Source organism: Bos grunniens, chromosome 6 (genome assembly GCF_055505025.1).
Source record: "Bos grunniens cultivar Pamir isolate PY7600 chromosome 6, Bosgru_T2T1.0, whole genome shotgun sequence".
Lineage (NCBI taxonomy): Eukaryota > Metazoa > Chordata > Mammalia > Artiodactyla > Bovidae > Bos > Bos grunniens.
The window spans coordinates 80,372,430-80,400,408 of record NC_141170.1 but is presented as its reverse complement, the minus strand read 5'-3'; the positions used below and the strand labels follow the sequence as shown (position 1 = coordinate 80,400,408).

The window sequence follows — 27,979 nt, the reverse complement described above, 5'->3', positions numbered from 1 at the left end:
CCCTCAGTAGGGATGGGCAAACCACTTAAGCCACCCTCTGACCCGACTCCTGGACACACTCCTACCTTATTCCATATAAGGAACAAACTCATTCTCCCCTTGGAGAGTGAGAACAGGGGAACCTGTTACTTGTTCTCATCTCCCTCTGATGCAGCAGGAGTCCCAATAAAGCCTTGCCTGAATTTCTTGTCTGGCCCCTAGTCAATTTCTATTAACTGGAGAAGGCTAAGAACCCTGGTCAGTATTAGTTTCACCAGCTCTGGCCACATCCCTTGTAGCTCAGCCTTGCTCTAGTCTCTGACCCTGCCCACCTGCTCTGTCCAGAGGATTCACAAGGTTACACCTAAAACACATTTCAAAACAAAACAGCAAAACTGGGGAAGAGCCAATTCGACTTGTAATTTGGACATCATCAGCTATTTTGTTTCATTAAAAGATTTTATATAATGCTGAGTGCACCTATTTCCCTTTGAGTTGCTTCTTGGAGTAACCTAGAAAAAGTATACGTAGGGTAGAGCAAAGGTCTTCCCTCATAGCTCAGTTGGTAAAGAATCCGCCTGCAACGCAGGAGACCCTGGTTTGATTCCTGGGTCGGGAAGATCCACTGGAGAAGGGATAGGCTACCCACTCCAGTATACTTGGGCTTCCCTTGTGGCTCAGCTGGTAAAGAATCCACCTACAATGCGGGATACCTGGGTTCAATCCCTGAGTTGGGAAGATCCCTGGAGAAGGGAAAGGCTACCCACTCCAGTATTCTGGCCTGGAGAATTCCATGGAGTGTGTAGTCCATGGGGTCGCCAAGAGTCGGACACGACTGAATGACTTTCAGTTTCAGGGTAGAGCAAGAAGATATTCAAAATATTTAGTCATGTATTTTGAGCACCAAATCAGCATGAGTGTTAGAAATATGGAATTTGTTTAGTTGTAGTCGGGTGTTCCCACTGAATAAGCATTCAATAATGGAAGCTACTATGACACTCTTTTGGGCCCCTATTAGGGACAAAAATATCTTTTTTTTTTCCATAGTTTCCTTTTCTTTATACAAATTGTTTGCTATTAATATTGCCAGGTTAAATATTAGACACCCAGTTGAATTTGAATTTCAGATAAACAATGAATCTTTTAGAGTATGTCTCAAATAAGGCATGGGACATGAAGTTAAATGACACCTTGATCATCTGAAATTCAGAGTCAGCTGGGCATCCTGCCTTTTTGTTTGCACAATCTGGCAACCCTATTTACTGTGTCTCACCCCAAATTATACTGTCCTGACCTAAATGTTGTGTCCAACTTCCTCACCATAAAGTTGAAATTCTCTGTATTCTCAGCACAGTGCTTGGCACACAGTAGATGCTCAAGAAATGTTTGCTCTATTTTCTTTTATTTGAAGAAAGTTAGAGATTACAAACTGAAAAGCAAATTTAGAGAAAGCAACATAAATAAGGACAATCTGACACTCTGTTTTCCTTAGACAATAGTGCTGGTCTCCTGATGGATCGAGACCTGTGTGCGTCAGTTGGTTCCAGTGGGATGACCATGTGAGTCTGATTTATCCCATATGCTGAAAAGGAACAAACTTCATATTTAGAGAAGCTGAGAGGCAGCACTGTGGGCATCCTCTGGAAAGGCCAGGTGATGGCAGGTGCTGTGCTGCTGTAACTGTACGGAGTGTATAGCCTTTCTGTTTGGCAGGACAATTGGGCCATTCCTTAATAAGCCTTTCTAGGAGCCACAGTCCCAAGCCCTCACTATCCCACAGTGCTCAGGTCTCTCTCATCAAGGCTGTTAGCACCAGTGAGGAGGAACGCAATGCGGTCCTGGACTACTCGGGATCAAAACCTCAGTGCCTGAGATGTAAAGTCCCAAATCTTTAGCTTGGCATTTCAGGCAATAGCTGCCGCTGGCGATTCCCTGCATACCAGCCACACCAGGCACAGCCAGTGTTCCTGCAAAGCCTTGTTCTCTCAGACCTCACGACCTCACTTCTGCCTTTGCTTTTTCCTGAGACGTTTGACCTTCACTTTGCTTCTAGACAGATACTAAGCCTCCTTACAAGTCACACTTTAGAAGTTTCCAGTGCTTTATGAAGCCTGTCCCAGCTTCTTACCATCCTTTCAAAATCATAGCACATTTCTACCTTTGCTTCTGCCCAAAGGAAAAAAAAGTCTGTCTTTTGGGCTACAAATGAGTCAGTGATGTTTATGTGTTAGAAAATGCATTCAGCCATGAATTATAGAAACTTGCCCAAAATGGCTGAAACTAATTAGGAGTTTTATTTTTCTACTTAAATGTTTGGAGGTTGGCATTTCAGAGTTGATATGGTGGTCCAGCCAGAGACTAGGCTATTTCTGTTTTTCTGATGAGCTCTCCTTGACATTGTATCCTGACCCAGGGAATGTTTATTTCTGAGAGATCTTCAAGGGCAGGGGCTACATCATTAATTCATCTGACATTTTAAAAATTGTTCATATCTTTGTGACTATGCAATAAATGCTCATCAAATGAATGATAAATAAATGATTCATTAATGAGGTAATTTCTCCTTTGGGGACAAAGAAAAATGCATATTTGATTATAATAAACACAACCTCAGAGCCATGATATATAGAATTTTAAGAACATTCAGTTCCTTATTTGCTTCAGATGTCATGCTTTGGTTTATTTGGGCAAATATCTATTTGTCAAGGTCTTAGTGCCTGATCTCAAAAATTGAATTTAGGATATAGGCAGCCTCCAAATTTGAATGTATTTTTGAGTGTATTTTTAAAAACACATGTTATAAAGTGATATTTGATTCTTATGCAAACAATGTTATAATTGACGTACTTTCGACCAAGGATTTGTCAACAAATACATCACAGAAATAATGGTTAGCATGTCATAAAAACACAAGGACACAGCAATAATTTAAAAGTGCAAAATTATGCCTTATGTCCTAGAAAATGAACATATACTTACAGTAAATATTTATGAAACAAGAGTCCAAGTGTACTATAAATTGTGTATACTACACATAAAATGCAACTCTATTGTGCCATAAACAGGGCTTAAAACTAACATGTTAGCCATAATAATGCTTGAAAGCTTTGGACTGGATCCCATTGATCTTATAACCTTAGGGCTCACCACAATCTCTATCACACTGAAGATGCCCAACAAATGCTTGTGAATTCAATTAAATGGAATCTATGTAGAGCTCATAAAGCACTCTCACATCCATTGTTTTTTTACTGCCAATAATGCCCTGTGTGTTTAGTAGCATGCAGAGTATCCCATTTACAGGTAAACTGAGGCTCATAAGCAGCTGAGTGATTTGTTTTCTCCAGGTCAGAAAGTTACGTTGTGGTGCTAAATGTCTACCTAGTTTCTTCAGCTAAGTTTGATGTTTTGATGTTGGCATCATTTATGACTCACATGACTCAGGTCTGCAGATAGAATCTTGAAAATCCATATCCTTTTTCTCTCAATAAGTTTTCTTGAAGTGGAATAGAAGAAGCATTCAAAATCATTTTATTTATCTTAGTTCTATTACCTTAGTTTTATTTATCATAATATAAAACAATACAAGAGAGGAATAAATTTGCTGTTGATGAGTATGATGGAAATGGTGTTTTTCTCCCCACATGATAGTTTTGACAAGGAAGTCTGACCTAAAATGTGTCCCCAGTTCTCCTATACTAGTTATTTTTATTAAGAACCACAGTTTGCTATTAAGACAAAAGGTAACAAGTAACAGTAAGCATTGACTTCAGTCTGCTTGGCCTTTTTGTACGGGACTTAAAGTGCTTCCCATTCATGGAAGACTAAACACAAAAATTACTACTGAAATAATTTATAGTTGTATACGGCACTCCCGATGCATCCATCAAGGAGTGCTAAAACGGGAAGATAATGGTATGCCGAGAGAGTGTCCTCTACTGGACAGTGGGTGTGTTGCAGTGTTCAAAATCATGATTTTTTGTTGTTGTTTTGACGTCAGACTATGCATTCCATTCTCTTGGTTTGTTTTACTGCAAAAGTAAGAAACCAAGAGAATGGAATGCGTGGTATGGTTTTCTTGTCTGAAAAATGGGGATGAGAAAAGTACTTACTTCATATGATTGTTGTGAAAGCTAAATGTATAAAAATATGTAAAGCATTGATATCAATGTTTGGCAGGAAGCACACATTTAATAAATGGTAGCAACAACTGTTATTCTTTTATATTTTTGAATAATGATGGGAACTTCTCATTGTCTGCCTAAAATACACTGAGGGGAAGGAAACCAGATAATTACACTTATTATGGATGTTAGTAAAATACAAATTTAATGACATCTGCCTATAAATTAAATGACTATTATACACCATAAAGTGCTAATGCTTCTGTTTACAGGAATTCTGAAATGCACAATTGGAGTCAAAGCTATGCTCCCCACCAGATTCTAAACTATAAGAGGAGACCCTCTCTATTTCAGTCACATCTGTTCCTCAGACAATTGGCACATTGGAAGTGTTCAAAAAATAATTCTGCAATGAGTGAGTAAATAAATAGATAAAAGAATTAATAGCATTTCCAGAAGTGTGGCTTGTGACTAAATTAGACCGTAAGTACCCAATGCATTAAGTAGCCCCTGTAGATGTTGGCCATCTTGAGTTTTCTATGGAATGTTTTAACTTGACATGTTTTGATGTACTCTCATGAAATATAGTTTATTTGAGCTTATAAATATATGGATGTGCTGTAAATTTTATTAGTGCTCATGGCTAGTCTCCCATTTACTGCATTCCCAGTTTCTCCATATCACTTCTGCTCTTTTAATTACATAAATAATAATTGAAAAAAGAGGGTATCATTTGATGCATTTAAATTTTCCATTGGGCCTCCCTGGTGGCTCAGCTGGTAAAGAATCCACCTGCAATGTGGGAGACCTGGGTTCAATCACTGAGTTGGGAAGATGCCCTGGAGAAGGGAATGGCTATCTACTCCAGTGGATAAAATTTCATGGACTATGGAGAATTTCATGGACTCTGTAGTCCATGGGGTCTCAAAGAATTGGACACGACTGAGTGACTTTCATTTTCACTTTCATGAAGGAAACGACAACCATAACTGTTCAGTAGGGACTATACGTTAGAGGATCTATCTGAATGTGATCTCTGCAAAGTGTGATGACTTTTCTGAATAGAGAGGCTTCTTATTTTATGTTCTGTCATGGTCTTGAAGATTTTGCTGCTGATCAACCACTAATAATTTACAAGTAACTTAAGGTATAGTGTGTCGGGGTCATTTTGTGTGGTGCCCTTCTCTTTGATTTACTGACTTTGGCGAAGATTAAAGAAATGTTTATTCCCTTCCTGAGGGCTTGGTAAAGCTTGAGAAGTACTTTCACGATCTAGAGATTTTGAAACTTCTGTTAGAATACTGACACAGAGATGAGAACAAGTATATATAAGTTGAATCACACGTTGAAATATATAATTCTGTTTGTGTTGGCAGAGTCTGTGAACACTGGGTGCTCTTGGGCCTCCAAGTTTTATTTGCTTATTGGCTGTTGGGAACTTGATATTTTGCCACATAAATAATGTTAGCAGATGAGATTGAGAAAACCAATACCTCCTTCTTCACAACCTGCCCTGCCCCGACAACCTGTGTGTTGTAACCGTTGTTTCTGTGAAAAATCTCATTCCAAATTCCAGCTCCTCTTTGTGCCTAATTCTGTGCTTAAAAGGAAGAATGTACTCATTAAGTGTTTAAAGACCAAGTTATGTCAAGAAGAGTTCTCTGGAGCAGCACTAGACTTGGGACTGTCATCTGCTGCTGACTTTTTCTTTATGGCCTCAACTGCCAAAGGAAAAAATTACATGCATTAGCATCAGTAGCAGAAGAATGGGCAAGAAGAAGCCCCTAAACCCTAAGAATCTGTGAATTGAAGGTAGAAATAAAATACTAATACTCTTGAGAAACCTGTATGCAGGTCAGGAAGCAACAGTTAGAACTGGACATGGAACAACAGACTGGTTCCAAATAGGAAAAGGAGTTCGTCAAGGCTGTATATTGTCACCTTGCTTATTTAACTTATATGCAGAGTACATCATGAGAAACACTGGGCTGGAGGAAGCACAAGCTGGAATCAAGATTGCCAGGAGAAATATCAATAACCTCAGATATGCAGATGACACCACCCTTATGGCAGAAAGTGAAGAAGAACTAAAGAGCCTCTTGATGAAAGTGAAAGAGGAGAGTGAAAAAATTGGCTTAAAGCTCAACATTCAGAAAGCTAAGATCATGGCATCCGGTCCCATCACTTCATGGGAAGTAGATGGGGAAACAGTGGAAACAGTGACTGACTTTATTTTTCTGGGCTCCAAAATCACTGCAGATGGTGACTGCAGCCATGAAATTAAAAGACGCTTACTCCTTGGAAGGAAAGTTATGACCAACCTAGACAGCATATTAAAAAGCAGAGACATTACTTTGCCAACAAAGGTCTGTCTAGTCAAGGCTATGGCTTTTCCAGTAGTCATATATGGATGTGAGAGTTGGACTATAAAGAAAGCTGAGTGCCGAAGAATTGATGCTTTTGAACTATAGTGTTGGAGAATACTCTTGAGAGTCCCTTGGACTGCAAGGAGATCCAACCAGTCCATCCTAAAGGAGATCAGTCCTGGGTGTTCATTGGAAGGACTGATGCTGAAGCTGAAACTCCAATACTTTGGCCACCTCATGCGAAGAGCTGACTCATTTGAAAATACCCTGATGCTGGGAAAGATTGAGGGCAGGAGAAGAAGGGGACAACAGAGGATGAGATGGTTGGATGGCATCACCATCCAACCATGGGTTTGGGTAGACTCTGGGAGTTGGTGATGGACTGGGAGGCCTGGCATGCTGTGATTCATGGGGTCGCAAAGAGTCGGACGCGACTCAGCGACTGAACTGAACTGAATACTTGATAACGGAATAAAATACTTGATAACAGAAGCCATTCTTCATGGATTTCTCATTATGTGCCAGGAATGGTGCAGAACACCTTAATGATATACCGTATCACCTTAATTCTCTGAAGTCTCCTTTGATGAGTGAGGCGTCTAAGACTGAGCATAAGTAGCTTGTCCACAATCACAGAGCTACGCATGCCCAAATGTTTTGGCTCCTGGTTTCATTTCTTTTTCTCTCCTGGCCCAGCCCACAAAACTATTATGCCTGGTGACAGGTATATGCCTGCAGAAGACGCCAGACACAGTGCTGCTGAGTTGAGGCTTGTCAAGTTCAATGAAGAAAAGAGAATTAAGAAGCCACTGTCTATGGGTTAAGGTCACACAAACCTCACCCACTTCTGCAAAAGCAGACATGTGGGAGCCTGTGACCCCCATGTCTAGTCTTAATTGTTTCTAAATTTAGGGAGGAAAGAATATACTTAAGTATAGCCTTTGAACCCAATGTAAGCAGAGTGTTTTATATTTATTTGTTTTTGTTTGTTTGGTGTTTTAGATATCCTCTTTTGTGACTATAGATCTTGCTGCAAACAGCAATATATCAGCAAAAAGATCAATTAAAATACAGGGGGAAAAAATCTAAACCAACACTTACCCACGGGAACAGAGCCTCAGATTTCTACACTTAAGCCTGCCTTAAGCCACCCTTGCTGGCTGGAGAAAGTGACATTTACACAGAAATGCCCGGCAGAAAAAAGAAACAAGAGTTGAAACAGAGCCACCATAAACATTGCGGTTCATAAACCTGAAAACAGGAAAGGTGACCTTTCCAAAGGCTAGAAATGTACTTTTCAGCCTCTAAAATTCAAACCATTTTTGGTGTCAAAATGTCCTCAAGCTCCAAGTTGCTGTTTTCATTAACGCGGCTGAGTTGAAAACTGTTGTAGCTAACTTCGGGTTTTCAAATGAAACCAGCACAGGGTCTGGGCAGGGAAATGTTTCCCTGGAGGTGGTATGGACTGGCCAGTGGACCTTTCTGAAAATCCTAGGTCACAGTCTTTTTCTTTTTGCAGCTGACAGATGGAAAACTGTAAAAATTAACAGCCAACCCTTTCAACATTTGCTCTCTAAAGGGCTCACCTCAATGCCATTCCTTAGCCAACTAAACCTTTCTGAAGTACCACTTTGTTCGAGAGATGATAGACCAGCAACAGCTCAGTAGTGCTCGGGTTTCCCAAAGTTTGGGTACAAACTTGGTGTGTCAAGAGAACTAGGAAAGTTTAATGTATCAACAAGGAGACTTGGAGAAGTGAGGGGTGTCTTCAATGGCATGAAGGGTTCTTACAAGGAAGAGAGGCGTAGTGGACACTTGGTTTCCATTCTAATGTACTCAGATCCCTTTCCCATTCCTGTGATCTCCTTCCCTGGCTTTGTGCTTTCAAAGGTTCACACCTCTAATCTTCCTTCAGAGGACTTCTCATGCTACTGAGCTACTTTGCCCACAGATACATAGAGAAGTACAGAGGGTTTATATTAATAGCTCCAGGGAGACCCTTTGTTCAGTGACTGAGCCATAGCAGAATATTGATGTGAGTGCCTCAGCTTCCTTGCCCCAAATAGAGATAAAATTGGGAGATATAACTTATGCTTTAGGGCACTCCCCTGCAGGGTCAGGTTGAAGCTATCCTCTAAGGGACTTTGCCTGATGCTGTTCCTTCCCTAGTTTCTTCCCTTTTTCTGTGTTTCTCTCCCAACTCCCTGACAAGTTCTCCTGGGAGCACTTGCATAATAAATCACTGGCACAAAAATCCTTACTCAAGGTCTCCTTCTGGATGAGACTTACTCTGTTGGTTCTGGAAAACAAGATTAGGACTAGTAGATAGTACAGAGAAGCAGACTTTGAATCAACGCAAGGAAAAATATTTTACAAATTGAATTTCTCAGATATTATTTGTGAAAAACTACCTAAAAATATTTAAATAGAGACTGGATGAATAATTGTTGGCACTGTACTCTGTGAGTTCAGGCACTAAGTATAAAGTTGCTTTTAAGCTTCCAGACTAGTACCTTACCACTGGAATAACATAGTATGTGAATGAACCTTAAGGTTTCACAGGTTAGCACCACATTTGAACAATATGCAAATTATTCAAGTTTTAATAAGACTGTCTCATTATGTCAAGCAGGAAATGTAGGTAAATGGGTAGCATAGTCCAATGGGGACAATTACTGTAGGTGATGGCATAACTCCAAGTAAGCTCCAAGTTAAAAATTTGTGAGATGTAAGATGAGAAGAACCTCACCTTACAAGAATGCGAAAGACTGATTAAAACAGGAAATATGTTAAAAAAAAAAAAAAAAAAAGGAGGCAGAGAGCTGCCTGATGACTGAATGAATAGTGAATGACCCACAATCACAGAGAAGGATACCCAGTAGTTGTTTAGACATCACAAGAGTCTGGTGGACTGAGGCAACGATTGGGCTCAATTTTGTTGACTTGGTTAGTGGTGTTTTGAGTCCTTTAATTTTCTAGGATGCCCACCAAATTCTAGTGTTTGAAATCCCACTGACACACAAAAAATCAATAGCTGTTTTTCAATATCATCCCTTCCTCCTCAACCATCAATGGCTCCCCTCTGCTTAGAGATGAAAGCTTCTATTTTTGTATCTGGGCAGACGCAGACTCTTACTCAGCCCATGGGAATGGGTTTTCTGATATCAGAGACAGAATTTCGGTCTTGGGTGGATCTAGAGAGAGGAAGAATGGGATCTCATATTGGGTGTAGTTCAAATGTGATGAAGAAGTAGATTAGGAGAGGGTGGGGTGCAGGTCAGAGATTGTATCAAGAAAGAGTAAAGCAAAAAATCATGAAAATCCAAATTAACAAAAAACAAAACAATACAAAACCATAGAGCTAAAATGTTGAAAAAGAACAGTACAATTGCACTGTTGGGGAAATAGTAGACATAGGCCTGAAATATCTTCTAAAACAGAGTTGGAGAAAGTTCTGCCAAATGGCACCGTCCCAGAAGTACAGGGTGGTTGGGAACTTTGATACCTCCACCTCCTGGCCTCAGATCTAACCACATAAAATTTAAACTTACTTCTAATTACTCTGTACTGCTCTAGTTTCTCTGCTTTACTCCAAATCACTTATTCATTGATTTTACTCATGTAATTATCCCCATCTCAGCCAAACCAAATCCTATCCATCCCTAAGGACCAAGCTTTGGACTCTTTCTCCACTATGGATTTTTCCACAATTTTTCCAGCCTGCAGAACTCTTTAATATCTGTTGACACCAAAGCACATTACTCATACCAGCTATTTGGCTCTTGTCATGAAGTGCTTTCTGAAATTTCCTCTTGTTTTGGTTTATGAGGCCTTGCTTATTGAGTATTTGTTTGCTTCTCTGTTGCATGATATGTTCAATTACTTATGCCTTGACTTCACAAATTGATCTCAGTCAAGACAGTCATTTACCATATATACAAATTACATCCAGTTGGTTTGTAAGATTTACAAATGAGAAAATAAATGTTGAGAGTTCAGGAAAAAATGCTGAGGACAGGTGTGGGTTAGGAAGTCTTGATGGAAGTGGGGGAAATGAACTCAGCAGTTGAAGGATGTAAACTTCAGAGTCAAAATCTTTCAGCAGATGTGTGTAGCCTCTGTAGAAGAAAAATCAACAGTATTAATGACAGCAATAATTGGTAGTGTTTATCGAACACTGTGCTAAGTACTTTATGCTATCTCATTTAATCCTTCAACAATTAAAATTTTGTGGTAGGTATTATCATTCTCACTTTAAAGTTGAGGAAATTGAGACTTAAAGATGATAATTGATTTGTCCAAAGTCACTTACCCTATTAAGTATGAGTGACCAGATGCCAAAGTTATTTTAACTATGCTGTATTTTGTCCCAGTGATAGTGGATTTGTGTACGAGATTAGCATTTTCAAAGGAATGTGAAAATTGATTTCTTGAGCTTTACTTGCCATATTAGGAAGATTTGGAAGCTATAAGACCAGGATAGAGTAGAGACTAAAATTTGTGGTGTAACTGCGCAGATTTGTTTCTGATTTTCACCTTGTGTTCAGCCACTTTGCATTCCCTCAGAACATCCCCATGGGAGACGTCTTTAGAGTATCATTTACCACTTGTCCTTGGGCTTCTCTAATTACAAATAGTGACTTGGAATAGTGGAAAAGAAGCTGGAGATAGTCCTGCTCCTACCGCCGAGAATCATGGGCAACTGAGATTAGAGATCAAGATGACTCCTGCTTTATCAGAACTACTTAATTATGTAAAATAACATAGAACTATACCAAATAATAAATTATTGATATTTATTAATTAAAATTTGAGAAATACAAACATTTATTACATTATTTGCATACTGTTTCACATTTTATAAAATTATGTATATATTCAATTATGGGCTTCTCTTGTAGCTCAGTCAGTAAAGAATCTGCCTACAATGCAGGAGTCCTGGGTTCTATTCCTGGGTCAGGAAGATCCCCTGGAGAAGAAAATGGCAACCCACTCCAGCATTCTTGCCTGGAGAATCCCATGGACAGAGGAGCCTGGCAGGTGACATGTAATCTATGGGGTCTCAAGAGTCAGACATGACTGACTAAGCACACACATTCAGTTATGGTATTTGTTACAGAGTCTATTTTTCTTCAGAGTCTATGTTTTTATTTTAAAAAAAGCAAAAATGAAAACAAAAAAAATTAATACTTTTGCCCTTACCATCATGGCATAAAGGAGAGGAAATTTCAACACTAATCAAATACAGAGAATGTAATTTCAGAATGAAGGTGAGTCATTTAGTTTCTGAAAACCTCACTTGATTTTCTTTATTTTCTGCTTCTTTTCCTTCAAGGAAAGTGTGGAGAGAACTTTGTCATAACCTGTACTTGTCTACTCCCTGGTGTTTGTGCCCTGAAGTGAGTGTGTCAGTCACTCAGTCATGTTCCACTCATTGCAACCCCCGGGACTGTGGCTGACTAGGCTCCTCTGTCCATGGGGTTCTCCAGGCAAGAATACTAGAGTGGATCGCCATGCCCTCTTCCAGGGGATCTTCCCGGCCCAGGGACTGAACCTGGGTCTCCTGTATGCAAGCAGATTCTTTACCATACCAGCTACTGGAGAAGCCCCTACTCAAGTGTATGCTGCTGCTAAGTTGCTGCTAAGTCGCTTCAGTCGTGTCTGACTCTGTGCGACCCCATAGATGGCAGCCCACTAGGCTCCTCTGTCCCTGGGATTCTCCAGGCAAGAATACTGGAGTGGGTTGCCATTTCCTTCTCCGATGCATGAAAGTGAAAAAATAAAGTGAAGTCGCTCAGTCCTGTCCGACTCCTAGTGACCCCATGGACTGCAGCCCACCAGGCCCCTCCGTCCATGGGATTTTCCAGGCAAGAATACTGGAGTGGGTTGCCATTGCCTCCTCCACTCAAGTGTATAGCACCAAATAATTCAAGATTTCTGCCTCAGTTCTCTACCATCTCTCAAGCTTGGGGCAGTAATCACAAATGAAACAGTCTATGTACAAATATGACCAAGATAACCAGAACATGTAGAAATGTAGTGAACCCATGCACTCAGTGGCCTAGGGATTTGCTGAAAGAAGAATAACATTAGGGTCAGCTCTGTTGTCGTCTCTCACACCACAAAGTTAGTACCTTAACTTTTCGCAAGATTGCATCTCCTAACTATAATGTGATCTTTCTGATTGTTCTGAAAAGCCAACCATGACTGGGGTAGCAGATTTTGCTCAGCTGGGGATTCTCTATTGTGAACTTTTTACCTTGTTGTCCACCACAGCTTGGATTTGGCAATTATTAGAAAGCATGGCATGAAGCAGTGACTCCCTGTGATTCAGTGGGAAAGTGGGGCTTTGTAACGGACAAAGCAGGATATCTGGTGATGGCTCTGAAATCTATGGAGATTCATTGTTGTGAGCTAGTGGTGTCAAGTTTGATTCTGTTGCCATGGTGTTTGGCTACTTGAATTGTTTGTTTTAGCTTTTGTAAATGTGCCCAGATATGGAATGCGCATTCAGTCAGCTGAAAGGAGGCTGAAGAAGCAGGGTGAAAGAAGAAATAATTACACTATGGTTTGGGAATGAGTCAGAATCCCAAGGTATTGTTTATTACTTGGGTTCATATAAATGTGCTCCTCAGCTTCCTTTTCAGAAATGAATATCTGCCTTCATTTCATGGCAATCAATATTTGCAGCCCTGATCCTTGCAATCAAACATGAAACTCAGATTAACATTCAAGCTAACAATATTTAAACAGGAAATTTGAACTTGATCTGTGGATTACAGTCTTTTACCCTTCAAACAAGACAAGGTTTACACAATCAGCTTTTGTAATATTTTTTGCCAGTGTCTGACATTTTCCCCTGGTTTTGGCCTTTCTATTTTCAGTGTGATGTTCTGAGCAAAAATTATTAACACATAAGCAACTCCTCCCACCATTTCTTCATCTAAACCTTGTAAAAGATGGCTTGCTCCTTCATTTTCTAATCAGAAACCCAATGGCTATGTCTGTGTGGATCTACTGAAATAAGTGAGGCTTCCCTGCACCTCTGTGAGCCCTGATTGTTCCTAGTTGCTTAAAATTCTATGTGCAGTGCTTCAGAATCCTGGCTGCTCAGTTTTCCTAAAGAGCAAATTTCAAAAAACCAGGTGGACCAAATTATACATCTTGGTTTAGATGGCCAATGTGGACCTTAATTTGTTTATTCATTCATGTATGCATTTATTCTTTCATTCTTGCTTTCATACATTTTATAATACATACATTCATTTGTTCACTAGATATTCATTATGCATTCAACAGAGATTTAATGGTACTTATTTACCAGACACTAAGCAAAGGGGATACAGTGGGAGAATTAGAGATCAGTAAGATTTACCTTGAAGGAGCACACATTTTGTAACTGGAGGGAAGACTTAGGTCCATCTAGTAATAGTGTGGTGCATGAAGTACCATAAAAGATAGGAGTGAAGTGTGTTAAGAGCTCTGAAAAAGTAATGGTTCATTTTGACTTGTGTTTTTGTGAAGACAGCTGGAAAAGGCTTCATGAACGGGATGGACCTCCAGCTACAACTTAAAGATGATTTAGTTTTGTCTGGGAGACAGACAAGTTGTAGGGGATTTTAGGTGACAGGAACAAGGAAGCAAAGATCATCGTTTCTAAGAAAAAAATGATTTGGTTTAGAAATTTCACAAGTTGGGATTCACTCATGTCCCTTTTAGCTTTTATTTAAATGATGCTTAGTAACGGGCTACACTGCATATTCTATGATCCACTAGTTGCCTTGGCACATTCCAGCTGTGGAGAGAGAAGTGATCTACCTCTTTGTTGCCGTTGTTGTTTTTATGCTGTTGCTCAGTCATGTATGACTCTGAGACCCCCATGGACTGCAGCAGGCCAGGCTTCTCTGTCCTTCACTACCTCACAGGGTTTGCTCAAGCTCATGTCCACTGAGTCAATGATGCCATCCAACCTTCTCATCCTCTGTCGTCCACTTCTCCTCCTTCTCTCTATCTTTCCCAGCATCAGGATCTTTTCCAATAAGTAGGCTTTTTGCATCAGGTGGCCAAAGTATTGGAGCTTCAGCATCAGCATCAGTACTTCCAAAGAATATTCAGGGCTGATTTCCTTTAGGGTTAACTGGTTTGATCTCCTTGCTGTCCAAGGGACTCTTAAGAGTCTTCTCTAGCACCACAGTTCAAAAGCATCAGTTCTTCAGTGCTCAGCCTTCTTTATGGTCCAACTCTCACATCCAGAAATGACTACTGGAAAAATCATTGCTCTGACTATACGGACCTTTGTTGGCAAAGTGATGTCTCTAAATTTTAATACACTGTCTAGGTTTGTCATAGCTTTTCTTCCAAGGAGGAAGAGTTTTTTAATTTCATGACTACAGTCACCATCCACAGTGATTTTGGAGCCCCCCAAAATAAACTCTGTCACTGTTTCCATTGTTTCCCCATCTATTTGCCGTGAAGTGATGGGACCAGATGCCATGATCTTTGTTTTTTGAATGTTGAGTTTAAGCCAGCTCTTTCACTCTCCTCTTTCACTTTCATCAAAAGGGTCTTAGATGCTTTTAACTTTCTGCCGTTTGGGTGGTATCATTTGCATATCTGAGGTTATTGATATTTCTCCCAGTAATCTTGATTCCAGCTTGGGCTTCATTCAGCCTGGCATTTTGCATGATGTACTCTGCATAGAAGTTAAATGAGCAGGATGACAGTATACAGCCTTGATGTACTCCTTTCCCAATTTGGAACCAGTCCATTGTTCCATGTCTGGTTCTAACTATTGCTTCTTGACCTGCATACAGACTTCTCAGGAGGCAGGTAAGGTGGTCTGGTGATCCCATCTCTTTAAGAATTCTCCACAGTTTGTTGTTACCCACACAATCAAAGGCTTTGACATAGTTAATGAAGCAGATGTTTTTCTGGAACTCTTGCTTTTTCTATGATCCCATGGATATTGGTAATTTGATCTCTGATTCCTCTGCCTTTTCTAAATTCAGCTTGAACATCTGGAAGTTCTCAGTTCAAGTACTATTGAAGCCTAGCTTGGAGAATTTTGAGCATTATTTTCCTAGCGTGTGAAATGAGTGCAATTGTGTGGTAGTTTGAACATTCTTTGACATTTCCTTTCTTTGAAATTGGAATGAAAACTGATCTTTTTCAGTCCTCTGGCCATTGCTGAATTTTCCAAGTTTGCTGACATATTGAGTGCAGCACTTTAACAGCATCATCTTTTAGGATTTGAAATGGCTCAGCTGAAATTCCATCACCTCCACTACCTTTGTTCATAGAAATGCTTTCTAAGGCCCACTTGACTTCACATTCCAGGATGTCTGACTCTAGGTGAGTGATCACACCATTGTAGTTGTTTGAGTCATCAAGACCTTTTTTGTATAATTCTTTTGTGTATTCTTACCACCTTTTGTTAATCTCTTCTACTTCTGTTAGGTCCATACCATCTCTGTCCTTTTGTGCCCAGCTTTGCATGAAATGTTCCCTTGGTATTTCTAATTTTCTTTAAGAGATCTCTAGTCTTTTCATTCTATTGTTTCCCTCTATTTTTTTGCATTGTTCACTTAAGAAGGTTTTCTTGCTCTCCTTCCTATTCTTTGGAATTCTTCATTCAGATGGGTTTATCTTTCCTTTTCTCCTTTGCCTTTTCTTTCTCGTCTTTTCTCAGCTATTTGTAAAGCCTCCTTAGACAAGTTAATAATAGACACTGCAATTTTAGATTGTAGTAAATTGAAATCCATACCTGAAATTAGCTTTTACATAATATATTGCTATAAATATTTAACATTTGCATTGCTTCACAAATCAATGAAATATTGATAACTCCTACCTAACACCAAATCCCAGATTATGGCCTTAGTCTCCATCCTAAATTAATTTCTGGACATTTCCCTTGGAAATATACCATAGAAACCATGAATTTTCAAAGTTACATAATGCATCTTGTATTTTCTGTCTTAAAATCACCATTGGGAGTACATGGCAGAAACATCAAAGTTACTCTGATAGAGCTAGAGTAGATCTTCATTTATTTATTCATGCATGCATGAATTTATTCTTTCATCCTTGTTCTGTCCTTTTCTCCTTGACCATCCATGCTGCCATCATAGCTATGTCTTATCAATTCTGATGATATGTAATGCTGTGGTCTCTCTGCCTGTAGTCTCAGCCCACTCCAATCCACCATTCATGCTGTACTCTGTATGCAAATTTGGTGATGTCAGTTTCTTCATTAAAAGCCTTCAAGAACTCATAGTTGTGTGTAGTGCTAGATGATAATGAGTATCCAGAAAAGATAGCTAAAAGAAAGAAGGAGTGAGGAAAGAAGGAAAAGTAGAGGGAGGGGACAGTTTTGTTCCATGATAAAATGAGTTAGGAAATGTTAAGTTGAACTATGTTGAACTTAAATAGATTTCTTTAACATCTAGTACATTTTTAATTTCCCAAATTGGGAATTATAACACTCACTACTTCCCAACTTATTTGACTACAAAGACTGTGTCTGAGGAATGTCTGTTAATATCTTATGGGTCACTGGTGTCTTGGAAAACCTTCCACACCACAGTGTTTCCTTGTTAAGGAAATCAGAGTGCTTTTATTTTGCCACAATCTCTTATTCCTTGAATATTAATATTTTGGATTGCCAGTCAACTTGCTGATCCCCCAAACACTATCTGTTTCTCTGTAATGTCTTCAGTTCTCTTTCTTTCCTCCTGGGAAATAGACCTGAAGTACCTCCTCCGTGACTCCTTTGTGCTACCCTCAAAAAGGGTTTTCTCAGCTCCTTCTTTATTTGACCCATCTGTTGTCTGTACTTCTATGAGTAAACATGAAATAGCAGCAACATTTTGTTTATGAGCATTCATTTATTGTTTATCTTGTTTTCTCTCAAATTGTTAATGCAGTGCTTGTGATATTTTAGGGTGAACAATTGGAAAATCTGTGGTAATCTTTTTCTGGATATTGCATGTTTCCTTGAATATAGGAAATTCCACAGGGACAGGAAACTTACAGCTGATGAATTTTTGTTGTTGTTGTAGTTCAGTCACCAAGTCGTGCCTGACTCTTTGTGACCCCTTGACTCTTTGGACTGCAGCATGCCAGGCTTCCCGGTCCTTCACTATGTTCTGGAGTTTGCTCGAATTCATGTCCACTGAGTCAGTGGTGTTATCCTACCATGTCATCCTCTGCCACCCTCTTCTCCTTTTACCTTTGGTCTTTTACAGCATCATTTCCATATTTTTAAACTGGTGCATTTTAAAAATATTTTAACCATTTTTAATGAAGTATAGTTACAATGTTGTGTGAATTTCAGGTGCACAGCAAAGTGATTCAATTAACACATTATTTATCTATCTATATTCTTCTTCAGATTCTTTTCATTATAAGTAATTACCAGATGTTAAATATAGTTCCCCTCGCTATCCAGTAAGTCTTTGCTATTTATCTGTTTTATATATAGTTATGTGTATATGTCAATTCTAAACTCCTAGTTTATCAAACCACTATCTCCTTTGGTAACATAAATTTGTTTTTTATGTCTGTGAGTCTATTCCTGCTTTGTAAATAAGTTCATTTGTATCATTTTTTAAGATTCCACATATAAGTTATATCCTCTGCTCTTTGTCTTTTGGTGTCTTATTTACTTCTCTTATTATGATAATCTCTAGGTCCATCTGTATTGGTGGAAATGGCATTATTTCATTCTTTTTATGGCTAAATAATATTCAGCCATTATACACACACACACACGCCCCACATCTTTATTCATTCATCTGTCAATGGACATTTGAGCTTTCCCAGTGGCTCAGTGGTAAAGAATCTGCCTGCAGTGTAGGAGACATGGGAGACACAGGTTAGATCCCTGGGTCAGGAAGATCCCCTGGAGGAGGAAATGGCAACCCACTCTAATATTCTTGCAAGGAAAATCTCATGGACAGAGGAGCCTGGCAGCCTACAGTCCACTGGATTGCAAAGCACTGGACATGATTGAGCAACTGAGTGCACACACACACACACACATACCACATCTTCTTTATTCATTCATCTGTCAATGGACATTTAGTTTGCTTTCAAGTCTTGGCTGTTACAAATCTTGCTGCTATGGACATTGGGCTGCATGTATCTTTTTGAATTAGTAAACAATTGCATCTTCTAAACCAGATCATATTCTGCCCTGTGCATTTAAATTTAGTACAGAATTCCTTTGGGAGAAAGAGGCAAAGGTCTAGTTAAATTCACGAAGACCAATTCCAGAAAAGATAAGTTTCTGTATGGTTGAAACATTTGTAACTCTTAGACTCTCATTTTGTACTATTTACTCCAAAAATCAGAGCCAAACATACTTTAATCACAATCATTAAAGTGTCCTGGAGATGATTGATATTGAAGATCTTCTTTTAAATAAAATAGGATCAGAAGCATTAAATATTATATCTATTGACTCTGAAATTTACCCTATCCCAAATCTTTGATTTCAAAGTTTAAAAATATGTATAAGTCATTAAAAAATTCTGAATCAGACTGTGCTCTTTAATTATTTAATTCTGACTTTTTGGAAACCTGTAGATGGATCTAGGTCTTTGAACTTGAAATTGAAGTCCAAATTCATGTCTCATCTTAGAAGGAATCAAGTGAAATTCCTGCTCCAGTCTTATTTGGCAGAGCTTCTCTGCCTCCATTTTTTCTTTTGTCAAATGAGCATTATCAATAAACTCTAAAGAAGTTCCTAGAAAAATATTGTTATTAACTTTATGTACATTTATTAGTCACTTAGATAATGGGAAAGTTTGGATGCAGGTTCAATTATCAAGTCTACCCACATTTTCAACAGCATCTGAATCAAGAATAATGGTCCATTAATTACCTACATTGTCAGGGGAGTGACTTGGGAGACTTTGGAACAAAAGGAGTATTCATTAGTGGAAAAAGAAAATGGATGGAGCTTGAGTTCTTCGTTTTTTGGTTCCATGCCAACAATGAAATTGGTCTAGCTTCAACTCTTAGCAATGTATTCCTGTAATTGCAGAGGATTCGATAATGTGTTTAGAATGCCAGGATATGGCTTGCATTATTACCCACAAATGCAGCTTGTTGGATTTCTGCTGCAGGGCACCCTTTCTTGTGCTAGGAAAACTTCTACATCTTGAAGTTACTTTTTGAAGCAGTTTCTTTTTAACTGGGCCCAAACTCAAGGAAACAGAAAAAGAGAAACAGAAAAAGTTGTCTTCCTTTGGCCTGTGCTACACAGCTATCTCCTTTGGGTATCCAGAGTCTTCTAGGTAGCTAGGTGCTTACCTTGGCTTGTGGTGATGAAAGAGGATCTTGCCAATGTGTGGTGGTTTCTGGAATGCTTTCTGGAATGCTGAAGTTCTTGAAATCATGCAGATCATACCATATACTTTTGACTTAGGAAAATTCTTCAACAAGATCAAGGTCTTTCATTCTACCAACCTTTCACTCATTCATCAAATATTTTTTGAATGTTGCAATGTTTCAGGGCACATGAGACATGCTCCTACCTTTAAAACACTGAAAATATATGGGACAGAGGCAAATGAAAACGCTGGTGCAACACTTCAGTTCTCTTTGGTACTGTCCAGTCATGTCACTGAGATTGGAGACGAGTAAACTGAAGAACAGGCAACACAGCTAGTCAAGTACTAAGAAGTGCTAGAATTTAATACGGTGGTCTGAATAGAGAGCACAGGATCTTAAAATGTCATAAACTTATTCCAATTATTGCACACATAACATTGTCTTGCATAGCACTTGTCCTATGCTGACTGTCCAATGAAGTGTCAACTGATGTTGTTATTTTATTTGTGATCACTCTATCACTTGGTGGGGGAAGAGCATAGTGGTTAAGCAAGCTCTGTGCCTCATAGACTGCAATCAAATCCTAACTTGGATATTAAAAAATGTGTGTGACCTTTGTCAGGGTACTTAACTCTTTCACACTTCAGTTTCCTAGAAAATTGAGATTATAGTGGTAGCTCTCAGTAGAAAGTAACCTACAAGGGTGCAGTGGTATTTCCTGTCTTGCTCCTTTGCTGTAACCTCACCTAATGTGACTCTGCCTGCCACAAAGTAAGAGCTCAATAAATATTTGTTGAAAGAGTGAATGAAAATCTTCTAGAATTATTCCAAGGTCTAAATGAGCTGACATATATAAAGTGCTTAGGAAAACACCTGAAATTGTATAAGTGTTTAACTTGATTTAACTTGATGTTAACTTGATTTTATTTCTATTGTTACTATTACTGGTATTATTATCAAATGCCACTTCCCTCATGAAGCCCTCACTGATTATCTCAATAGGACATGAGCTCTTCCTTCTCTAGACATTTAAATGTATGTCTTGGACTTGTCTTAAGACAGTTTCTTCTGTTTTGTTTTTTTTTTTTAATCTCCTGTGGGAGACTGAACATTCTGTGAGAACAGGCGTTGCTTATACATCTTTGTGGCTAGCACACCATATTAGCGAGCTGCTACTCTGACAACTCAAGTCTTTATTTCTTCCCTGATTATGCTCCTATATTTTTGTTTGTTTCTTGCCTTCTTAAGTCAGATATACAAGGTCAGTAGAGAGACAAAACCCAACTCAGCTCTGTGGTATTGCAGCTTTCTAGGAAAGAAATTAGACATTGCACTGGCCATGTCCCTCCCTCCTTGTATGGTGCCTTCCTCCTGCAGGCACTACTCAGAGGTGTCTGATGGCAGAATAAAGGGAAGGATGGGAGATGGAATATGCTTACTTTCCTTGACTTATAACAACCTAAGATGGACACTGATTTACTTCCTGAAAGCAGGTATTATTTAAAAGAAGAATGGAAAAAAAGTATTCTCTCACATAACAGCTGTGTGTAGAGAGCTTTAAGGACTATGCATAGCATTTTCAGAAGATCTGTGTGTGGGTAGAGGATGTGGAATGACAGATTAGAGGTTAAGTCTAAGTGAGAGGTGTTCAGATGTGGAAGAGAACTCATTCCCTTAGGATGGGGTTGGGGTAAGACATTAAGAGTAAATTGTTTGTTGGGGAACTAAGATATCACAAGCCATGTGGTGCAGCCAAAAAAAGTGCACTGTTTAATATATGCTCTTTGAAAACGAATACCTTACTAAGTAATTCCCAAAGGAATGGTTCCATCAAGTACAAAGATATTGGTGGAAGGCAAAGCAAAACAAGACAAAATAAAACAAAACAAAACATGTGTTTTGGAGCCAGACAGACACTTTGGAGCTACTGTTGGTAGATGAATTCTGGGATCCATAGACTGACTCAGAGCAACAGCCTCTGTGTCTCAAGTCACCATCTCTACACTGTAGATACCAAAAGGCTTTATTGAAAAATCACACACATAGAAGTTAGACTGATTAAAATCTGGACTTAAGTCCATGAAAACCTGTTCAGATAGCGGTCCTTGGTAGTACTTTGGTGAGCTCAGTTGGGAAATGTTTCATATCAGTAAAAAAAAAAAAAAAAAAAAAAAATTGAATTAAACTGAATTGAACATCAAGTTCATTAAGAGCTTACCCCACGGAGAGGAAAAACCACAGGATTTGGGTCAGCAGTCCAGGCTTTATGAGCATTAAGTAATTAATCAGTCAGGGGTAAGCACAGCAATCTGATGTGGTTGATCATTCGCTCAGGAAAATGATACTTGCAGCACTTAAAAATAACAGCCCTGAAAGAAAGCCTTGTGATTTTTCACAACAACAAACAAGAGATTTTTGATTTCTAGGAGTAATTTTATGCAATAACATTCTTAGAAAAATATACATAATAGGAGTGGAAGTGTTAGAGAAAAACGTCTCAATCAAACCTGGCTCCACCTCTTACTATGTGGCCCTGGGCAAGTTAGTCTAGCTCTTTATTTGTCAAATAAATATATCTACTGATAATACCTGACTCATGAGGTTTCGGTATGAATTATAACAACTCCAGGGATATCAAATGGAAAAGCAGATTAGTTTGGTGCTGTGCCCATGGAGCCTTGAGTCAGACTACCAAGATTTGAAGGTCAGTCTCACTACTTCCTAGATGTTTGCTAGCGAGATCATCTTACATATTGTTCAATCTCCCTGTGCTTCATTTTCTCACCTATAAAAGGAGATGAAAATAATTGTACCTGTGAGGTTAGGTGGTAGTGAGAATTGACTCTCTGATTTAAAGAAGAATATTGATTGGGCTTCTACTATAATCCAGCCACTATTGTAGGTGTTATCTGTATGCTAAAAATGAAAAAATTACTGCCGTGGTATTTACCTTCTGGTAGAGTGAGAGAGAAAGAAAACACACATTTTAGAAAGGAGAAGAAGATTAGGAATGCCAGCCAGGGAAAATAAGAATTGGGGATGCCAGAGAAGGGAGAAGAGTTGGGAATTCCAGAAAGTGGGTGGGCGTGTTATAACTGCAGCAGTTAGGGTGTTCAGAGTTGGCCTCATTAACATGAAGAATATGAGCAAAGACTTGAATGAAAGGAAGGGGTTATTCACACAGGTGTCTGGGGAGAAATTCTCTAATAAAAAGGCCCAGATAGACAAAAACAGTAAGCTGGGAGCATTCCTGGCATGTCTCAGCAACAGCAAGAATCCAGTGGCTGAAGCAGAATGGGAGCTGAGAAGAGAGGTAGAAAGTGGGAGGAGATGGCTAAGGGAGTTTGTGATGTTTCAGGGCATTGTGGGCCACTGTTAGGATCTGGCTTCAAGTCTAAGTAGTGTATCCCAGGATTCTAAGAAGAGAAGTGATGTAATCTAATTTATGTCTCAAGATCACTCTGGCCATTGTGTTGAGAATAGATGTAGAGAGGCAAGCATAAAGGTGGACAGGGCTTTGTGGCAAATATTCTATGCCATATGTTCTATGTTTTCCAAAATCCCTTTTGGCTAACCTTACCATGTGACTGAGTTCCAGCCAGAACAATATGGCAACAGGTGATTATGGAACTTCCTATGGAGGTCCTGAGGCCCTAGGAATTGTAGAGCCATTGTAGAAGAGGTCTATGGTTTCTGTAGTACAGCATAGGAGAGTATTTCAGAAGAACCACCAGACCAGGGACATCTGCTTTGAATTTTGCATGAGCCAAACATAAACTTTCTTTGAGTTACGCCACTCATATTCTAGAATTGCGTTTTACAGCAGTCAACTCATTTGATCAATTCGACTTGTTAGATGACTATTGCCAGTAACTCAGAAAGAAATGATGGTATCTCACATCAGTGTGGTAGCAATGCAAGAGGCTGAGAAAGTAGAGCCTTCTGGATTGGGTTTGAATATGAAAGAAATAAAAGTGTCAAATGATTTCAAATATTTTTATTTGAAGAACTGTAAGTAAGAATGGAGTTACCAACTGAAATAGGGTCATTATATGTACAGTAGTTTGGGCAGAAGGTCAGGAGTTTACTTATACATCTTTTGACTTTGAATTAACTATTATACATCCAAGTGACTTTCTTGAGGAGTCACTTGTATATATGTGTTTAGAGTGAGAGAAAGTTCTGAGCTGGGGAGTTATACTTGAAAGGCATAGGTATGTTAGATCACATTTAATGCCGTAGGATTGGATATGATCAGTAAAGTTTTAAGTATAAATTGAGAATGAAATAGAGAATTTAATTTTGGCCTACTTCAAAATCAAGCAGTAAGAGAGAAGAGCAAAAATTCAGAAAGTAGACTGAGAAGGAAGGATCAATGAGAAGAGGAAAAGAAAGGGAGTGAGATAACTTGGAATGCAAGAAAGCTCATCAAAGAGAAGGAAATGATCAGTTGTATTAAAAATGCAGGTAAAATGAGGAGGTCATTGTTGACCTTGATAGATCTTTTTCAGTGGAGGGGTGGTAGTGAGAAATTGCTTATAATGGGCTTCAGAGACTGGAAAGAGAAAAACTGGGGATAGCAATTCCAGACAACTCTTTTTTAGGGAGTCTTGCTGCAAACGAGGGGCTTCCCAGGCAACTCAGGGGTAAAGAACATGCCTGCCAATGCAGGCGACATAAGAGATGCAAGTTTGATCCCTGGGTCGGGAAGATTCCCGGAGGAGAAAATGGCAACCCAGTCCACTATTCTTGCCTGAAAAATCCCATGGCCGGAAGATCCTGGTGGGCTATAGTCCATGGGGTTGCAAAGAGTCAGACATAACTGAGCATGCACACATGCTGCAAATGATTGTGAAGAAATTTTGAAACTCTTGTACACTGTTGCTGGAAATGTAAAAAGTCAATCACTGGAAACCTCAATTAAGTAGATTTCCAAAGCCAAAAGGTGGGAGTGTCCTCTTGCCCTGTGATGATAGCAAAGCCCAGCAAGAAGGAGAAAAGCTCCTCATTTTTCCTGACAACAACTCAGTCAAACAAAAGTCATGGACTCTGTTTGCTTTAACCATTCCAACCTCTTTTTCTCCTTTATAATAGAGTTTTCCTTCCCTTACTGTGTGGGCACTTGCACATGGCTTGTCATAGTTGCAGACCCCAAATTGAAATTTTCTGCTGATCATGAATAAATCTTTTTTTTTTTTTTTTTTGCTGGAGAAATAACTGAAAATCTACTTGTTTTAGGTCAACATTTTGATGGCCCATATAGAGACCTCAAGACCCTTGCCTGACGTCTCTGAGAAGTCAAGTGTGGTGCCTAAAACTGAGCACACTGTCACTCATTGCTTTTCTCTCCAACTCTATAGTTTGAGGATACGTCTTTCTCTTAAATCCCAACTTCCAACCTCTTTGTATTTTGAGACTCTCCAGGTTTATTTGGAGTCTATTTTAAGGTTTCTTTTTTTCTGGTTAAGGCTTTGTTTTGTATGTAAGTAATCATTTGGTATTTCAGTCTGATTTTGACTGTTTCAATTGAAACTGGCTTGCCTTTGAGTCATTTCTTTGGGAACAGGGACTGTTTCATTGAAACTCTGCCATTTTCGGCTTTCGGCCCATTCCTTTGGAATAGTAATTATAAGAAGAAGAACTGGCCTGAAAAGTCTTCAGCCTAGCTCATCCAGAACAAAACTTTCCCCTTAAGTGGATAATATTAAACCTGCAGTTGTTGAGATATTTGAGATGTTCAAGTTGTTTGATCTATTTGAGCCGTAAACTGTTTGAGCTATGTAAGCTTGTAGGCTGTTTGAAAATCATTCTCTTACTTTACAGAAATCCTTAGAGAAATGGAATCCTCGGAGAAATGGAATCCCCATTATCTATTTTAAGGGTACCTCCCCCCCTACAGAAACCTTGGCCAATTTTATGTTTAAAAACTATTATCTTTCTTCATACACATTTCTAACTGAAATTGAATTTCTAACTTTGGAATTGACCAAAGGTGGTTTAGAATATCAATGGCCTGTGTAGGAAACTTTCAAAATGCCCAAAATTAATTAAAAAAAAATTGAATTGGACCACTGTAGCTACATTTTATATATAATATATAAATAATTATATAAATTATATATACTATATATACATATATAAAACTTTTATCAGAACTGAATGGAAATTCTATTTCAATTGGTATTTCAAAGGTTTCACAATTTATCAGAAGCCTAAAATTGCCTCTCTGAAAAATAAGATTTTAAGATTAACTGAGGTGAACAAGCAATTCTTATTGTTTAGTCGCTAAGCCATGTCCGACTTTTTTGCAACCCCGTGGATTGTAACCCCCAGGCGCCTCTGTCCATGGCATTTCCCAGATAGGAATACTGGGGTGGGTTGCCATTTCCTCCTCCAGGGGTCTTCCCGACCCAGGGATTGGCCCTGTGTCTCCTGCGTTGCCAGCAACTTCTTTACTGCTGAGCCTGGCTCCTGAAGCCTAGACTCTTTCCTTGTGTGTGTGTGTGTGTGTGTGTGTTTTGTCTCAGGCTCTACCTCCAGTGCCATCTTCCTCCTTCCAGTCTATGAAGCCAACACCTTCTCTATAACCTTAGTTCCCAAACTAATTCTCTCACCAAACTGCCTTTTTCCCTGAAACTCTCCAGACTCCCCTTTCCTCTGAACTTATTAGAATATCTGTCACTTTAACATTAAGCCTTTGGAAGATCCAAAACTGGAACCCTTAATTTCTTGTATTCTGGAGTAAAGCTGAACTGGAAGCCACAGTCAAAGCTTTTCACAAAGTAACTGAAGATCCTCACAGATTTGCTGAGGAATTTTATATAGTCTTTTAAACTTATCAACCTGGTTTCTCTGACATATCAGCTAGTTTATATACTTGTTGGTCAGATGTAAACCACTAATGGGGAAACTGCTGAAAGGTCTCTAGAATGACAACCAAGAGACCAGCCCACTGACTTGTTTATAAATTCTGGGTGAGGCCATCACTTGGTGACTTCATTGAGCAGTTCCTATGTCTTCTCCAAAGCCTGGTGATTGGAACAAAATTTGGGCTTGTACCCAAAAATATAATGGCTGTTTATGGCTATTACAACCAACTTCAAATTAATTTTACAGAAAATTCTGGTTTTCCCTCAGATGTTGATTCTACCTGAGTAGATTTTATTAATAACTGTTTATTAACCAGGGCCTTTCCCTTTTAGTAAAAAGGGCCATAATGGAATAGGAAACTATATCCACTTCATATTTAGTTAATTTGGCAAACCAGCTCTCTCATACTCCAAATGAGTCACCTACAAGGAAGATAGCCAAAATGTTTAATCTTCAACTCCAGCAATTGAAAACTAAATAAAACCAAATCTTCCTAGTTTCTGCTGTAATTGCAAAGAACCACAGAATAGGAAAATAGATTGTTACAAATTCAAGCATTTCAGGGGCCTTCTAACGATCATTTCCTCTGCCCTCCTAATTCTCAATGACAGAGTGCTGAAGAACTCAGAGACGCTTCATAGTCCTCCCTTTCAATCATCTTGGCAAAACGTTTCTTCAGATTAGAAATGAATCTCTTCTAGTCTGAATCTGTGTTCAACTCTGCCACTATAAAGCAGCCCCTTCCTTGGAATACCTCTAATAAACCTCAAGAGGTAACTGTCTCTGAACTTATTCCCTTTTTTTAGGAACCTAGAGATACATGCCCTTTTCTCCATAGTTACTTTGCTTCTATCCATTTATTAGGCCAAGCAACATAACGGAGTATCTTTCTCTACAAAGGGGGAAAAAATTCTAGAACTTGAAGAAGTCATCAAAACAGCCAACTACGTGGATTAAATGGTCCTTTGACATCTTCTATTTGCTGTGAAGCTAACAGCACTAGAGCTGATTCTGGAAACACTGATCATTTGTCCTTATTGAGTCAGCTACCCCCTTCCCTATGGACAAAATCTCCAACTGATGTTGGCAGAAGTCACAGTACACTTCCCATTATTCAAATAGATTACTCAAAATATCTTCCCAGATTTAATCAATATCCTATAAGTAAAGAAGTCTTACAAAGCATACAGCCCATAATAGAAGATTACAAGGTTCAAGGCCTTGTTATCCCTTATGTTTGTCTCTGTAGTATACCTAATTTGCTGGTGAAAAAACCTAAGGGCCAAAGGTGGAGGCTTGTCT

At 39.0% G+C, this 27,979-nt stretch overlaps 1 long non-coding RNA gene across 1 annotated transcript in view; it reads left to right on the top strand.

Moving 5' to 3' along the window:
- Positions 1-4,552, top strand: part of LOC147370916 (uncharacterized) — a 432,430-nt gene extending 427,878 nt beyond the window's left edge. Inside the window, exon 4 of the long non-coding RNA XR_015165610.1 lies at positions 4,376-4,552. This is a non-coding gene — a long non-coding RNA (uncharacterized LOC147370916). The remainder of the gene's footprint in view (positions 1-4,375) is intronic.
- The last annotated feature ends 23,427 nt before the right edge of the window (positions 4,553-27,979 follow it).